This window comes from Myotis yumanensis, unplaced genomic scaffold, assembly GCF_028538775.1.
Source record: "Myotis yumanensis isolate MYYU_CA2020_CCGP unplaced genomic scaffold, mMyoYum1.0.hap1 SCAF_1, whole genome shotgun sequence".
Classification (NCBI taxonomy): domain Eukaryota; kingdom Metazoa; phylum Chordata; class Mammalia; order Chiroptera; family Vespertilionidae; genus Myotis; species Myotis yumanensis.
Window position 1 is genome coordinate 38,819,992 of NW_027223752.1, and position 17,181 is coordinate 38,837,172.

Consider the following 17,181-nt stretch of genomic DNA (forward strand, 5'->3'; position numbering starts at 1 on the left):
AGAAGAGCACATAGAAACAAAGGAAAACATTTTATGCACTTGAGGAAATATTTAGTTCTGTAATCTTCCCATCAAGTCAGAATTTAAAAACTGTTATACAATTAGGAGTTAGATGTTATTTTGAAAGCAGACACCATTTCTCAAGTTAAAGAAGGATTAGTTATAAATGCCTGATATATTTGAGAATATTAAAGGAGGGTTAAAGGGGATTGGTCATTATTGACCGTGACTTTTTACTATCCATTGTAATCCTTTTGATTTATTTGCAAAATGGTCAGTGACATTTATATTTGTATCCACTGTGATAGGCCTATGGCATTCCAACTCACAGTTGCATTACATATGTATTCTACACATATGTAAATAAATATTTTCAATCAACTTGCTGTCAGTGTAAACTTTGTACTTACATTTCACATGTTGTTAGCAGCTTAGATAATAAAATCTCTTACAACTGTGGCATGACATTTAATGTGTTTTTAGAGGGTTGATATAGATCAATTTGACATGATAGGAAATATTCATCTTGGTCCAGGAAAACAAGTCAAGAGGAGATGTATTTGGTATTACACAGAAGAAAAACAGTCAGGTTTGAAATAGGTTCTGGTGTCAGGCTAACATGAGCTCATAGGATTCCAAATCAAGATTTGCATTTCCAATTTGGAACAGATATACAATGAGGATCATAAAGGAGGTGACCATTTAGACTCATGGTGGTATAAGCATGGTCATTGATAATGCTTATGGGTGAAATCAAATCAACTCTGGTGAGTTTATATAGAATATTTTTTCATTGTTTTACCTTAGTTTTACTGGTGCGCATTGCTTTAGATTATTTTTATTTTACATACTAGAGGCCTGATGCATGAAATTCACGCAAGGGGCTTGGCCCTCACAGCCTCAGCTTCATGCGGAAGGTCATCCGGAAGGACATCCAGAAGGACATCCAGAAGGTTGTTCAGCTGTCTGGTCTAATTAGCATATTATGCTTTTATTATTATAGATACTTTATTGTGCAGACCTCTCCATGAGAAAGATTGGCTAAGCCTGGATCTTCCATTAGTTATAAACACACTCACACACACACAGACACACACACACATTGTGAATGGGCAACAACAACAAAAACATTTGAACAGAAGCAAAAGTATAACATCCAGATTTCTGTAGTTATAACATTTTTCTGGCATATCACCAGGCAAAACCAAAGGGCAAATTCAGATGAATTCCCATGTCAGAGTCTTTAAACATTAAATAATGTGAATTACTAAATGCTATCTTAGGACTTGAGCAAGCAATATGTTCAAACATTCAAATGTTCCATACATTCCTTAGTATCAGTTTTTCTCATTGTTAAGTAAAAGAGTGCTTACCTGAGATGTTCCTAGTACCCATTAAATGAATTATAAAATGTGGTTTTAACAATATAGCTACAGAATCATCCACATTAAAAGAGACATGTGTTCAGGTTTGCCATACCTCTTTTCTGTGGAATTTAGATTGTCAATGAATTATATTTCTCAAAGTTTATTTATTTTCACAAAACAATTACCCACACGCTTAATATTTATTGATATTTGTATTCTTTCTTTGAAGCATTTACCATTTACCTTTTTTCCCTCTGGAAAGGTATCTATTAATTTTCCACAAATCTACAGTTCTTTTATCTTCTGGATTTTACCCACCTTTTCTTATTTGGAATATTTTTAGAACTAGAGATTTAGATGCTAAAAATAATAATCTTATTAGCTATTCTCTTCCTGGAAATTTGAGTTATTTAGTATGTTTAACATTTAAAAATCAATAGATTTATATTAGGATAAAATGCTTACTCTGAATTTCAATTTTTTTATCTGACAAAATTTAAAAAAAATTTCTTTGACCCTGGTGAAAATTTCTTCACTTTGTTTTTACAATAAAGGAATTTAATTTTTGATTATCATAATCTTGAAAATAAGTGGTAATGATTCCAAATGCTATAGTAAAAATCTGTTACGGGCCATAAATTATGTGAAGATGAGAAGTGCTAAAAATTCTTTATTAATGAAGTAATTAATAGAATTATGATGCCTAATTATATCAAACATCAATTTGTTAGTGCCCATGTTAATTATTATTAATAAGTTAATCTTCAAAGCATTTTATGTCAAATAATTGGTTCTCAGCTACCCAGTGAGGGCAAATAATATCATTTATCCAAGTCTAAAGGACACTAAAATACTTTGGAGTTCTAGTAGTGTTCTTCTTTATTGTTCTTCTCTACCTCTCAAAACACTTGGGGGTATACACAAACACAAGACCAAACAAATCATCTTCAGTGTAGAGGAAGGCAGTTAACTTTTTTGTTCTTTGGAGAGTACTTAAATTCATTAAATGGCATGATAGAGTTTGGGAATGTTTAATTGAGAAATTAAGAGAAAATAGGTAAACATTTATGTTGGCATACTTGTTTAGGTGGTACTAGAATTTGTAGTTGGTCCTACATTCTAGTTAATTCTGAGTCATGTTCTGGAGGGAAGGTGGATGGATACAAGCTAGAATTGTTTAATGCCTACTATGTGCCAGATGTTTTAAGAGTATTGGTTTGTATTCTAACTTGAGATTTTCTACCTTTTGATTTTTTATGATGAGACCAATGTTTTTGCATGCTTTATGAGAGCCAGGACCACTGAGGATTTGGACTGGGAACCAGGAAGATGATGAAGGCTGAGTGGAATCTACCAGCTCTTTACCTTCATGCTTAGAAGTTAAGTAAGTTAATTAAGCCTATATTTACTGAGTGCTCACTCGCTATTTACACTATGCTAACCACTTTATTCAGGTTATAAATTTAATTATTGCAACAGCCCTGCGAAAGAACAGATTAAGGAACTTGCCAGGATAGCATAGCTATTAAGTGGTTGGGATTCTAATACAGTCAGGCAAACCCTAGGGAGACAACTTCATCTTTCAGAGTACTGACATTGCAAAGGCTATCTAGTTTAAATGCAAATTCCAAGTCTTTCAAGACATGCACTTTTAAAAGTTCCTGAATTGAAAATAAATTTTAAAAATTTACTTTATAATGTTAACATATATGTTTGCTTTGTTCATAGTAGGTTAGAGTAAATGACGGAGGTTGAACTCATAAGGTGCCCCATCCAATAGTGGAATTTTCCATCACTTCTCCCCACACTTGAAAGGCATTGGTGGAGGTCAATTGACAAATGTAATTATTAGTAAGAGGCAAGTCGTAGTCACTGGTATTAGCATTTCCTTTTCCAATTCAATTTTGACCTAAAAAAAGTAATACATGGTAGTCACGGAAAGCAAGATATATTTGAGATTTTTTCCCTATATATTTTTTTCCACTTTTAATATTGGGATTTAGATGAGACTCCAGAAATATTTTATTTTTAAAATTTGTTTTTTGACCCCCTGAGTTTTAAGTAGATTAACATAGTCTTGGCCAAACCACTATTAAATGCATTATCCAAATGAACTATTTCTATTTTGAATGGCAATCTGTGTTATTTCCAAATTTAATGAGCCTGTGAATATTTACTTCAGAGAATTTAAAGAATTTTCTCTAATGAAAAAAATGTTAATTTTATGAATGTGATTTATTTGTTCTACTCTTTGAGGATTTTTTAAGCTAACATCTGTGGATAAGGAGAAAAATAAGGTATTATGATCTTATACTCTGGAATCTTCAGCCCAAGCCATCTTGTTTTCACTTTAATGATAACATAGCCAGAGGTAACTATGAGAAAGACCATTCTACTTTTTCCATAACAGCTGTGAGGACCTCAATGATATCATACAAAGCTTTCTAAAGTTAGCTCATTTTCATCACTGGGTTTTATATTATTACTGCATTATTATTTAAATGAAGTTCTGACTTGCTATATCTAAATGCACTTGGTCAAAGAACAATTGACGAAAAAGTACAGTTTTTGGCTAGACTTCTAACTGAGAAAAAAGGAAAGAAAGAGGTAGGAATAGCAGTTGCTTTTTCTTTTTTAAAAAATTACAGTTTAAATATTATTTTGTATTGGTTTTAGGTATACAGCACAGTGGTTAATTAGATACTTCACAAAGTGTTCCCCCCAGATATTTCCAGTACCCACCTGGCAATGTGCATAGTTATCACAATATTATTGACTATATTCCCTATGCTGTACTTTATATCCCCATGACAATTATAATGTGGTTTTTTTTGTGTGTGATGCTTTTTAATAGTTTTTATTTATTTATTTGGAGATAACACATTGTCATAACTCTTGTTAGATTTTAATGCATTTAACAAGAAAATGGAAGCATTTTGAAGCTTGTCAAATATTGGGGCTTTAATATATATATATTAAATATATTGTTCTCCTATCAATCAAGTTTAGAACCTCTACTTCTGACTACCTAGAAGCACAGGCAAGGGCACCTAGCTGTTGGACTGTATCTTCATGGAGTAAAGTCAAAAGATTTGACCAATCTCTCCTCATGAAGAAACACTGACTATTGAATGAAAAGTCCACACAAGGCTAAAATACCTATATTGATACTTGAATAAAGCAGATTGAGTATTCATAGTAACTAATTTAATGAATTCATTGTCAAATATTTTATCCTCCTCTGTAAATCATCTTTGATAGCATGAAATTTAACCTTTTCCTTCTATGGTCACACTCTCTATCGAATTAAGGAAATTGGACTTTGTGATTAAAGCAACATAAAGGTTGTTGATCACAGAGCTGTTGGTGTCATGGACCCTTCATTTGTTCCTCAACTTTTTCCAACCAAAGTATGATGGGAAAGATTACAGATGAGGTTGAGATAGAGTAAACAGGAAGAATAGCTAGCAAACTATGCAAAACCATAATAAAGATTCATTTTGAATTCCATGTCGAAGAAATTTTGATAGACTTGAGTCTTTAATATTGGTATATCATGTCACACCCATGAATTATTAGTTTAAACAAAAGCCAAATGTACTTTCATTTAAAATAAAGATTAAGATTATTTAACATATTCCATATTTAGAAAATAGTGGGGAGACTTGGTTTTTGTGATCTCTGCATGAATGTTTTCTTGTTGTGATTCTAGAGACCCTTCTTCAGAGAGGGTATAAGAGTAATGTTTACGTGCTTCTCGTTTTAGTTGGTAGTAATGGCATTTTCAACTGAGTGGTCATTGTGGACCTTAGAACCCATTCACAGTTAAAGCGAGACAGAACACACATTTCATCCTGGGGACAATATGATTGTTACCAATATGATTGAAATTGGAAAACAATTTAGAACCATTTCCACAATGAAACACCCATTGTAGTTTATTAAAAAAGCAATGAGTTCTAAAAGTGCTTGGTACTCAGACAATACAAATTAAATGTGCATATTTATATATTGAAGACTATACATTTCTTTTTATTCTATATGTTGGTGACTTTGGATACACTAGTTAATGGCATTTTGTATAGTATAATGAAATTTCTGACTATCACATTGATGTTACTATGGGAATTAATTTTGGCAAACACATAAATGTTTGCCAAAATTATTGGTGGGAACTGAGTTTATTAAAGATACCTGTACTATGCTAGTGAATCAGTGGAGACAATTAATTCATGCGTTGGCCAAGGAAGCAATGCAAAAACTTCATGTGATGTTTTTTAATATCATTCTGCTAAGCTGTACTTGTTTTCTCTTCTCAAACTCTAACTCATGCTTAGCAGATCACTTTTTCTACTTAAAGGTATTGCAATGTGTAACATAGAAATTTTCTATGTAATGTTGAAAAATTACCCGATTGCTAAGAGAATGTGTGAAAATATTTTAACTTTATGAATTAGGGTCAATTCTGGAATATTTGTGATCAAAATTTTATTAATTCTGGGAAGTTTGTGGTGATTATTACTTTATTTAAAAATTGTCCTCCAGAAATAGTCATTTTAAAAAGTGAATTGATTGTCAGGTGGAAGTTTTTAATTGAAAGAATTCCGGGTTTCAGCACAATAAACTCTATTTCATCAGGGAGGATTAGCTTTGTTTTTTTTTCACACTTTATTTAAATGTGAATATTTTTTCATGATACAGAATAAAATGTCATTTTATGAAACTTGTTTGAATTGAGTCTTTGTTGAAAATTATTGTTTTGATTCTGGTTTATTAAATGAAAAGCTCCCATGACAAAAACATGAAGCAGTGAATTCAGAGAACTCAGTCTTCTGATATATTAACTCTGATAATGTTATTTTAAACTCCTATTATACTTTATCTTTGGTAAATTCTACTGTGATGGTATAAGTAATAAAATTAAAGAAGTGTCAGATCAGAAGTTAAAATTTTAAAACCCTAGAGGTAACTATGTTTGAATTAGAAGATTTCTGTATCCCATGAAAGATAATGATAAAGTCTACATAGAATTTTGGAGAAATTTTCATTTTACAATAGGGTTTCTTTTAATAGTTTTTAATTATATCAACCTATCAAAAATGTTATTATTTTCCTAACATTATGGATTTATCCCAGTCTGTGAAATTTAGAAGCATAAGGGCAGGATATACATGAAATAATAGAATAATTTCATTTTTTTAAGAAAAAAATCACAAATGACTTTGCCACGAAGCCTTGAGGCACTGAAAGGCAAGAGCTGAATAAATATGTAATATAGGATGACTGTTATATGAGAAATGCATATTTTTTCTAATTAAGGAAATGCTAGCTTAAGGGATGTATTTTGGACATCAATGAAGAATTATTCATATCTACTACTTTTCTATGCAATAGAACATTGTTGTTGGAGAACAACTAAATAATGCTTTGTCTTTGTTATAGGTATATTATGGTATATGTACACAAGGTAGGAATTCTAGAGTTAGCTCTCATTTGTACAGGAGTCAAGTATATGATGATACACATAACTAAATGGATCATCAAAGTGGTGGCATCCTTTCTACATAAATATTCAGTAATTTACACTCCACTCTTTGTCCTTTTCTTTTCTTTCCTTATATACACGTGCGTGTGCGCGCGCACACACACACACACACACATATCAATAAACAGAGGCCCAGTGAACGAAATTCGTGCACTCAGGCAGAGGGAGGGGCATCCCTCAGCCTGGCCTGCTCCCTCTCACAGTCCAGGAGCCCTCGGGGGGATGTCTGACTGATGGTTTAGGCCTGCTCTCCAGTTAGGGCCTAAGCCGCGGGGAGCAGGCCTTAGCCGTCAGTCGGACCTCCTTAGTGCTGCCGTGGAGGCAAGAGAGACTCCTGCCACCACTACTGTGCTTGCCAGCCGTGAGCCTGAGTTCTGGCTGAGCTGTGCTCCCACTGTGGGAGCACACTGACCACCAGGGGGCAGCTCCTGAGTTGAGTGTCTGCCTTCTGGTGGTCTGTGCACATCATAGCGACCAGTCGTTCTGCTGTCAGGCCAAAATGGGCTCTCCGACATCCCCTGAGGGGTCCCAGATTGTGAGAGGGTGCAGGCTAGGCCAAGGGACCCCACTGGTGCACGACCAGGGTTGGGGAGGGTCGTGGGTGGTTGGCCAGCCAGGGAGGGACTGTGGAAGGGCTCCAGGGCTTGTCCAGCCCATCTTGCTCAGTCCCAATAGGCCAGACCCCAGCAGCAAGCTAACCTACTGGTTGGAGCGTCTGCCCCCTGGTAATCAGTGCACATCATAGGGAGCAGTTGAGCAGCCTTAACATATCATTAGCATATTACAATTTGATTGGTTGAACGGCCAACTGGATGACCCGACATTTAGAATATTAGGCTTTTATTATATAGGATTATATTCTTCCTTTGTAAATTTTGTGATGATATATCAGTGGAGAAAGATACCAATTTTCAAAACACAATAAAGCATGTTATTGCTTTGTATGAGTAAATACTCAAGTGCCAAATACCATTAAGAGAAGATGGAACAGGAATTCCTTCCTATGGAATATTTTCTCCTGTGTGTGATAAGGGATAGAACATATTTGAACCTTCCACTCCTCAATCTTTTTGTGTCAGTACGGTGCTATTCCCAACCAGCAAGGAGGGCCTTGCTTTCTGTAAGATTGTTGAAATCAGTCATACATAGTTTACCTATATCATGTCAGATCAATTTTGTTTAATCTACACAAATAAGAATAATGTGCTTTAATTGGATTAAATGAAGATGTGCCCAATATGAACAACCTGGAACAGACATTGTACAGCTGGAAGGCACTCTGGAAATGAATTAGCACCACACCTAACTTTGAGAAATGAAGAAACCAAGAATTGGAGAGAGTAAGTAATTCTCCGAAGTAAAATGTATAGTTAGTGGAAGAGTTGGGATTAAAATTCAGTTGTCTTGATTCCAAGTCCAATGTTTTTTCCACCGTATCATATAGCTGTCTGGGTTTTCCACAGTGTAACACCATATGCCCACGCACATGTAAACACATTCTAGCAAATGCTGCTGAAAACGTTGCTAGCCTCATCTCTGATTGTTGCTGAAAGGACAGTTGTGTGTATAACTATGCTACTTTAATAAAGGTATGTGCCCTTCATTTTCTTTTTCTGTTTTCTTAAATATATTTTTTATTGATTTCAGAGAGGAAGGGAGAGGGAGAGAGAGATAGAAACATCAATGATGAGAGAGAATCATTGATTGGCAGCTTCCTGCATGACCCCCCACTGGGGATCAAGCCCACAACCCAGGCATATGCCCTTGACTGGAACCAAACCTGGGAGCCTTCAGTCTGCAGACCGAATGCTCTATCCATGAAACCAAATTGGCTAGGGACTATTTTTCTTAAATTAAAAAATGCTATCTTACAAAAGGTGTACTCTCCTTTTGATACTAAGATTGTTTAGTATCCTATAATCATGATACCTAACAGTTTTAGAAACAGAATTAAATAGATAATCCATTTGTTGTATCTGGCTAAGGCGACCCAATTGGGAAATAATTAAGAAAGACTGGGAAAAGATTGCTTGGATACCGACCACCTCAGATCGGTGTGTGAAGAGCAGAGGCTGGAACTTCTGCCACTCTTTTCTCCTGTGGGCCCATGTGGGTGCATCAAACACTACTTCCCATCTTGCCTTATTCTACTGTTTTCTTGGGCCCAAACTTGAGTCTTTACGTGTGTGTGTGTGTGTGTGTGTGTGTATTTAGGGAGAACATTCTTTTGTTTTTTTAAAATTCATTGGAACTATTCTTATGAAAAGGTAAAATATATGTCTGTGACCATGGTTTATAAATAACAGTGTTCAATATGGTCAGTGGCTAGTGTACAAGTGTTAGCATTCAGTTGCACCCAAATTGTGGACATTAGGGTTGTGAATATCCTGTTCTAAGACCAACAAAATTCTGTTGACATTCTGTATGCTAATGACTTTTGAGTTACATAGTTTATGGATTGGCAGGCGTGAGTTCCAGGAAAAATAACCAGGTTTAGAGAGAGAGAAAGGAATTTCAGCTATTTCATGCCCTCTTTAAATTTCCTTGCTCTCCACTCTTAACACCTTTCTCTTAAATCTCAACAAAGGCTAGGAGAGAAGGGAGCAGATTTTCAGGATCCTGGTTCTTTTACCGCTACATATGCACACACCGTCTTCTGTTCCCTGCAGTTTTCCACTGGGCTTGAAACAGAAGAGAAGAAACACTCTGAGCTAGTGGCTGTGTGGCTCCCCGCCTGTCTAAGGAAACAAAGGAAGACTAAAGCAGGACATCCCACAATCCCCCATTAAATCTGAGAGGAGAAAGAGCAAGGAGGGGCTTTGTCTTTCAGCACATCAGCAGCAAACAGGACAGGTCTGGGCTGGTGGAGGTGTCAGGAGCCTCTCCTTCCCTCTGCTAGTGGGTATTTTATTCTTTGTGTAGATAACTTAGAGGGGAAACATCAGAGAACATTTTCCTACCCAGATCTCTGACTCCAAATCGAGTTTTCATTTGCCTCAAAGTGACTCTTGGACATGCATGAAATATATGGTTTTCATATTAGACCTTACAGAAATAAAACAAATGTTAAAATTATTTTGAGGAGGACTTTGTAGTGGTCCAGTGTCTTTATAGAAAGTTATGATCTAATTTTTCAGGGTTTGGTCTTGTTCTAATTCTAAAGCAGGGAAAAAACAACTAATGTTTACCTTCACATAATGGTCTGCCTAGTCATATATATGGAATATTGCGAGTTCATGGCATCACCTTAGCTTCTCCCCTGCACATTTATCTATGTGTGAAAGCTCCACAGGAGCATTGAGATGAGTGCAGGATGCTCTGATGATGTAGACATGAGCTACTTAAAGGAAATGACTATGTTTTCTTCTTTACAGTTCCCTGCAGTGGTTAGAAGTGTGCACTGTACCCAGGACAGTTACTACAATTAAAAGTATTGAAAGAATGCTCGGGGTAGTTTCAGATCTATTATTTTACACTCACCTCTGTTTTGAAAAGCTTTAACATAGCTAACTCATGCAGGAAAGATATAGCTACCACTTCTTTCCTCTTTGCATCTAAGATAAGTGAACCAACATAAATCACTCCTAATTGTCCAAGACTATGTATTATAAGGTCGAAAATTCCATATGCTGCCTTAATATCCCTGTGCCTCCCAAGGACCCAAAATCTATCTGTGAATTCCCCCAACCCTGCCAAATGGGCAAGCCCTACCCCCATTGCCGCTAAGCAGGAAAAGCTCTCAGCTGACTAGTTCCCTGTTAGCCAGGATAGGTGCATTCCACCTGGTCCCCAGCCTAACAAGGATTTCACTTCCCTGCAGCCCATGAGTTGTTTTCAAACAAGCCAATCACATCCCCACGTGATAACTAAAGGTCACTTCACCCTATGGTTACTAACAAGCCTCCCCACCGCTCCCCAGCCCCTGCTTTCTGTTCCTGAATGCAATCCCAGTGTGATTCTACATGATTTGCAATGTCCTCCATCTCCCCCAACTGTGAGTATAGGTGACTAGTGAACTCCTGTCTGTTTCATCTGTCCAGTGTTTGGTGTTGTGCATTTGATCATCTTGTACTCTTTAAATGGGGCATCCCTCCCTTTTCAACAAGGTAATAGAATGTAATTAGGACAGAACGTTAATTCAGTTTGTTGAACATAAGGTCTATAAACTAACAATGCTCATCAAAAGTAAGCACATTATGTCTCTTCTTACTTTGATGGTTTCATTAAGTGACAATCTTTGTGTACAATGGAGCTTTATACTCAAATGCGGTGATGAAATTTGATTGGGTACAAATTTTGGATATTGTCTTTTGACATGCAAATATTTCATAATAAAGGCAATTTGTTTAGCACGGAGGTCAGCCATGTAGTAAAAATCAGTCCCCTTTTATCCAATTTGACTACATAAAACAAACATATTTCCCTCATTTACTGTTTTTGCTGCTGGAATTTGATGATTCAAAACAAACTGTAATGATACTTTCCTTTCTGCAAATATCTTCACTTTCCAAGACACTTACTTGGCATTTTCTAGGTATCAACAGATTTATAGTTACCTGGACAATTCTATGGTGAGAAAAATTATACTATTTCAAAGTTCTTCTATGATCTGCTCTAAAGAGTTTTGGACTGATTGTTTAGAATTTAGTTAGACCATTAGTTCTCAACTGGGGGCAATTTTGCTCCCAAGGGAAATTTGTCAGTTTCTGGGGATATTTTTGGTTGTTTAACTGGGGCAGGCGTGCTATGGGTGTTTACTCTGTAGAGACCAGGGATGCTGCTAAACATCCTACATTGCATAGGATTAACACCCCATCCCAAATAAGGAATTACCTAGCCCCATTTATCCATAGTGCTGAGGTTGTGTGATATTCTGAGTCGTAACAAAAAATATGTATGTGGTTTGCATTCCCATTTCTGACACAGAGCTTCCAAAACTCTTGGAATTTCCCATGTGATGATAGTGATAAAGGTGTCTTTTCTTATGTCAATGAGGTGACTTTTGGACTACATCTAAGGATGGTAGCTATTGCCATTGGAACCATCAATTTGACTAGTGGGTTGGAATTTTCAGTCCCACCACTGACCTCAGGGGAGAGGGGAGTGAAAAGGGGCTAGAGACTGAGTTTAATTAACAATGGCTAATGATTCAATGATTGTATTAATTATGCCTAGGAAATGAAGCCCATATAAAACCCGGAGGACTGGGTTCCAACACCTTTCATGTTGGTGAACACTTGAAGATTTGGGGTGAGTGTTGTGCCCGGGGAAGGCATAGAAGCTCTGTGCCCTTTCCCCATACCTTGCCTGATGTATGTCTTCCATTGGGCTGTTCTGGAGTTATATCCTTTTATAATAAACAGGCAATATAATAAGTAAAATATTTCTCTGAGTTCTGTGAGCGGCTCTAGCAACTTACTCGAACCCAGGGAGGGGACTGTGGAAACCTCTGATTTATAGCCAGTCATAAAAACTATACTGTGAATAATTTGACCTAAAATAGTGTCAGGCATTGGCTCATTCAGAAAGCAGCCTTTGAGAACATTCCCAAAAATAGTCTTGGGGCTAAGGGATGGCTGATCCAAGATTTTTAACCTTCTAGTCTGTATATAAGCTCTATGCCCAACAATCCCTACCCACCTGTCTGAACAGAGCAGAATCATATTCTGTCAGGATGGAATGGCAATTCTAAGTCCAGAGCTATAACTTTCAGCTCAGTATATCCATTACAGGATATTTGTATCTTTCATTTAATTTTTAAGTTTTCACATATTTATAACAGCTTCTTTCAGTTGAAATTTGTAAAATAAAAGAAAGCTGTATGAATTCCTAACTATTTTGGAAGAATTTCCCACCCTTCAAATGACTTTTAAGTAGCTCTCAAATTCTAAATTAGCCTTTTTTAAATAGTACCCACGACATTATAGCTTAAATCATAGGGAATAGGATAAATGTGGACCAAAGTGTCTTCTCTGGATGCACTAAGATCATTATAAAAGAAAGGCACTAGGTCTTAATTATGTTGGAATTTCCCACCTTTCTCTCCCTCTTTCCCTTCTAAATTGTACTCAGCTTTGAGGGACTCTTAAACATTCGAACCACACGTGTACATCACATACAAGTGAGTGGAAGAAGCTTTATAAATAATCTTACCTGAATAGACACCACTCTCATCTCTGTGTGAGTGAGATGATTCCTAGAAATATTTCTTAGCCCTGCTAGTGATGCACAGTTTGTTTGCAAATTAGTTTTGTCTGCCATTGGAACATTGCTGCAGATGTATTGGCGAACCTGTCATTGGGGAAGCTTTATTGCCTCTTTACAAACAGCTTTTTGGAAATGCAATTTAAATAGCATAAAGTTCGCTCATTATAAGTTATTCAATGATTTTAGTAAATTTTTAATACATTTCATTGATTTCAGAGAGGAAGAGAGAGAGAGACAGAAAGAGAGAGAGAGAGAGAGAGGGAGAGAGAGAGAGAGAGAGAGAGAAACATCAATGATGAGAGAGAATCAATGACCAGCTGCCTCCTGCATGCCCCACACCGGGGATTGAGCCCACAACCCAGGCATATGCCCTGACGAGGAATCAAACTGTGACTTCTTGGTTCATAGGTCAATGCTCAACCATACATATAATATGTTTGCTTTTGTGTCTGACTTATTTCACTGACAAATGTTTTAGAAGTTAACCTATGTTGTTGCATGTGTCCTTACCTTTCTTTATTGCTGAATAGTATTTAAATGCAGTTATATCCCAGTTGTTTGCCCATTCATCAGTTTACAAACATTTGCATTGTTTTCAGTTTTTGGTTATTGTGAATAATGTTTCTCTAAACATTCATACAAGTCTCTGTAAGGACATAACATTTTCTTTATTGTGAGTAGATGTGTAGGAGTGGAATTGCTGGGTCATATGGTAGCTGTGTATTTAACTTTTAAAGAAAATATCAAATTGTTTTTTAAAGTTACTATGTCATTTTACATCCTCACCAGAAATGTATATGATGGCTTCAGTTTCTCCACATCCTTGCCAACATTTAGAATCATTGGTCTTTTTGGTTATAGCTATTCTAATAGTTCTATAATGGTATTTCTGTGTGGTTTAAATGTGCATTTCTCTAATGACTAATGAAATTAAACACCTTTTATGTGGTCTTCCTTTTTTTCCTTTGGTGAAATATCTATTTGAATATATTGAATTGAGGAAACATTCAAATCTCTTACCTTACCTCTGCTTCTTGGCACCACTAAGCCCAGCTTCATGGGATGACAATTGATTTATGGGCTATAAGAGTGTATCTTTTTCAGATATCTGAGTGACTTGATATAGGAAAGAGATGGAGGTAGGAGACACTAGTACTTTTGGAAGATATTAACTTAAAGTTACAAAGCTACCTTAAGGCTTAATATGTTTGAATATACCAAGGAACCTACTTAGGCTATTTCTTAAGCTAGTAGGTGCTGAAAAATAATTCTGGTGCCAAAAATTTTAGTCTCAAGAGATCTTCTTTATCTTAAAAGCTCATTTTGAAAGGTAATGCAGGAGGAATTTATATGAATGAACTTTGGATTAAACTATAAGAAACCTCAAAGATAAAGCAACTTTAAAATTTAAAGATGGAATGGTCCTGACAATGGAATATTATCTCATCCAGACAAGGGAATGTTATGCAGCACTAAAAAGAAATGAACTATCAAGCCTTGAAAATACATGGATGAAACTTAGATGCATAATGCTAAGTGAAAGAAAGCAATCTGAAAAGGCTAACTACTGGCATGATTCCAACTATATGACATTCTTCAACAGGCAAAATTATGTAGGTAGTAAAAAGATCAGTAGCTGCCAGGGGTTGGGTGGAAGAAGGGATGAATAGGTGAAGCACAGAGGATTTTTAGGGCAGTGAAACTACCGAATATAATACTATAATGGTGGGAGTGTGTCATTATACATGTCTCTAAACCCACAGAAGGTACAACACCAGGAGTGAACTCTAATTTCAACTATGGACTTTGGGTGGTGATGATGTATCAATGTAGGTTCCTCAAGAGAAATAAATGTACCTCACTGGTGGGGAATGTTGATAACCGGGGAGGCTATGCAAGTGTGTGGGCAGAGGGTATATGGGAAATCTCTGTACCTTCTGCTCAGCTTTGCTATGAATCTAAAACTGCTCTAAAAATAAAATCTATTAAAAATTAAAGTTGTTTATCTAAGTAAAAGGTGTTCCTTGCAACCCAAGCAACTTTGTGTCTGAACCAACTCCCATTTACTTTTCACACTCTCTCTGTCAAATCTTTTATTTTGTGGCAAAGTCACCTGGTTGGTCCTATGCACTAATTTCTTCAGCAGCCTGTAATAATTTAGAGGTGCCTGCCACTAACCACTCCACTTGCTACTCACTGTTTATACCGCCTTTAAAGTTGCAAAATTCATGTTTGAAGCCTATACTTTTTTTGGTGTTTTTTAATTTGTTTTTCAGGTAAGATAAAATAAAAAAAATTCTTCTTTCTCTGTAAGTCAAGTGACATAGCTATAGAACAATGCTGTATAACAATAGTCTGTTTAGAACCATCATAGTTTGGTTCGCAAGTTTAAGAAACGCAATGATGTAGAATTTACTAATATCCCTTTGATGGTGTGTATTGCAAATTCACTCCTGGAATATTATGAGGAAAAGATTTTTTTTCTTTTGACTTGTCAGCTGTGGTTTATTCTCCCAGAATAACACAATGAGGAAGGGTTTGAACTGCTCAGAGCAGAACAGACTGGCTCGCAGTTTGAGGGACGTAGTGTTGCTCCAAACCAAGTCTGTGGGCCCCCTTTTCCCTGCAACATCTCCAGCCACAGTGCAGCTTTGAGAGACACGCATTGAAAAGCGCTTCACGATCCTGGGACCCCAGACTGTGCTGCTTCTCAATATATTTGTTCTGTGCTCAGACAGTGTGGACTAGGCTCCCACTAATTTACCAAATAAATTCCGTCCCCAAGGGACTGTCTGTGGCCTGATTCTGTGAGGGCTGAGACCACATCTCCTGGACACCTTGTGTCTCCAGGACCTGAAGGAGAGCCATGCATATGAAATATATTCAGTAATTATTTGTTGACTAAACAAACATTGAATGTTATCTTAGCATTGTTAGATGTTAACATTGTGAAATGTTGAGGAATATCTGAGTACCTCACTGGCTCACTCCCAGAGAGACTACCTTCTAGCTCAGTATTTTCGGGTTTCTTTAAATTTGTTCCTTTTGGTGCAATATGGTTAAGATGAAGACACTGACATCATATATTCTGTTATGGTGCTAATAACATTATAGAATATGCATAATCATCAATACATAGCTGTGCCATTTTAATTCTTCTGTAATTATTCAAGTGGGTTTTATTTTACAAAAATGTACTTGTTCTATGTAAAACTACTATGCCTAGAGCCTGGCTGGCATGACTCAGTGGTTGAGCATTGACCTATAAACCAGGAGGTCACAGTTCGATTTCCAGCCTGGGTTGCAGCTTGATACCCAGTTGGGGGTGTGTGTGCAGGAGGTAACCAATCAATGATTCTCTCTCATCATTGATGTTTCTATCTCTCTCTCCCTCTCCCTTCCTCTCTGAAATGAATAAAAATATATTTTAAAAAACTACTATGCCTAGAAAGGGAGAGTTACAGAGGTAAATTAGAGAGAGAGAGAGAGAGAGAGAGAGAGAGCAAGCTTGCCTTCAGGGGAACTTAGAACTCAGGGTAGGAAGCAGAGGTAAATACATAATACAAGGTACTGAGTACAAGGGGAAGGGCTGGGGTAGGAAGCAGAAAAAATGCTGATTGTGGGAAGAACCTTCCTGAATGTTCCAAATGGGGACACCAGTTTGTACTCTCAGGAATGTAGAGCTGTGAGCAGGGAAGCAGGTGGCAGAAAGTACTGCTCCTGAGTCCCAGTGGTGTGGTTAATGGACAGAGTGCACCCTGTCCCAGTTCAAGGCAGCTGAAGGATGATAGAATGATATATACACTCCCAAGATCTGTTGCATAGGTGTATTAATTTACTGTATTACCTAGGTTTTTTTCCAGAGTGTACTTTTAAAAAATATGTTTTTATTGATTTCAGAGAGAAAGGGAAAGGGAGAGAGAGATAGAAACATCAATGATAAGAGAGAATCATTGATCCACTGCCTCCTGCAAGTCCCACACTGGGGATGAAGTCTGCAACCCAAGCATGTGCCCTGACTGGGAAGCAAACCATGACCTCCTGGTTCATATGTCGACGCTT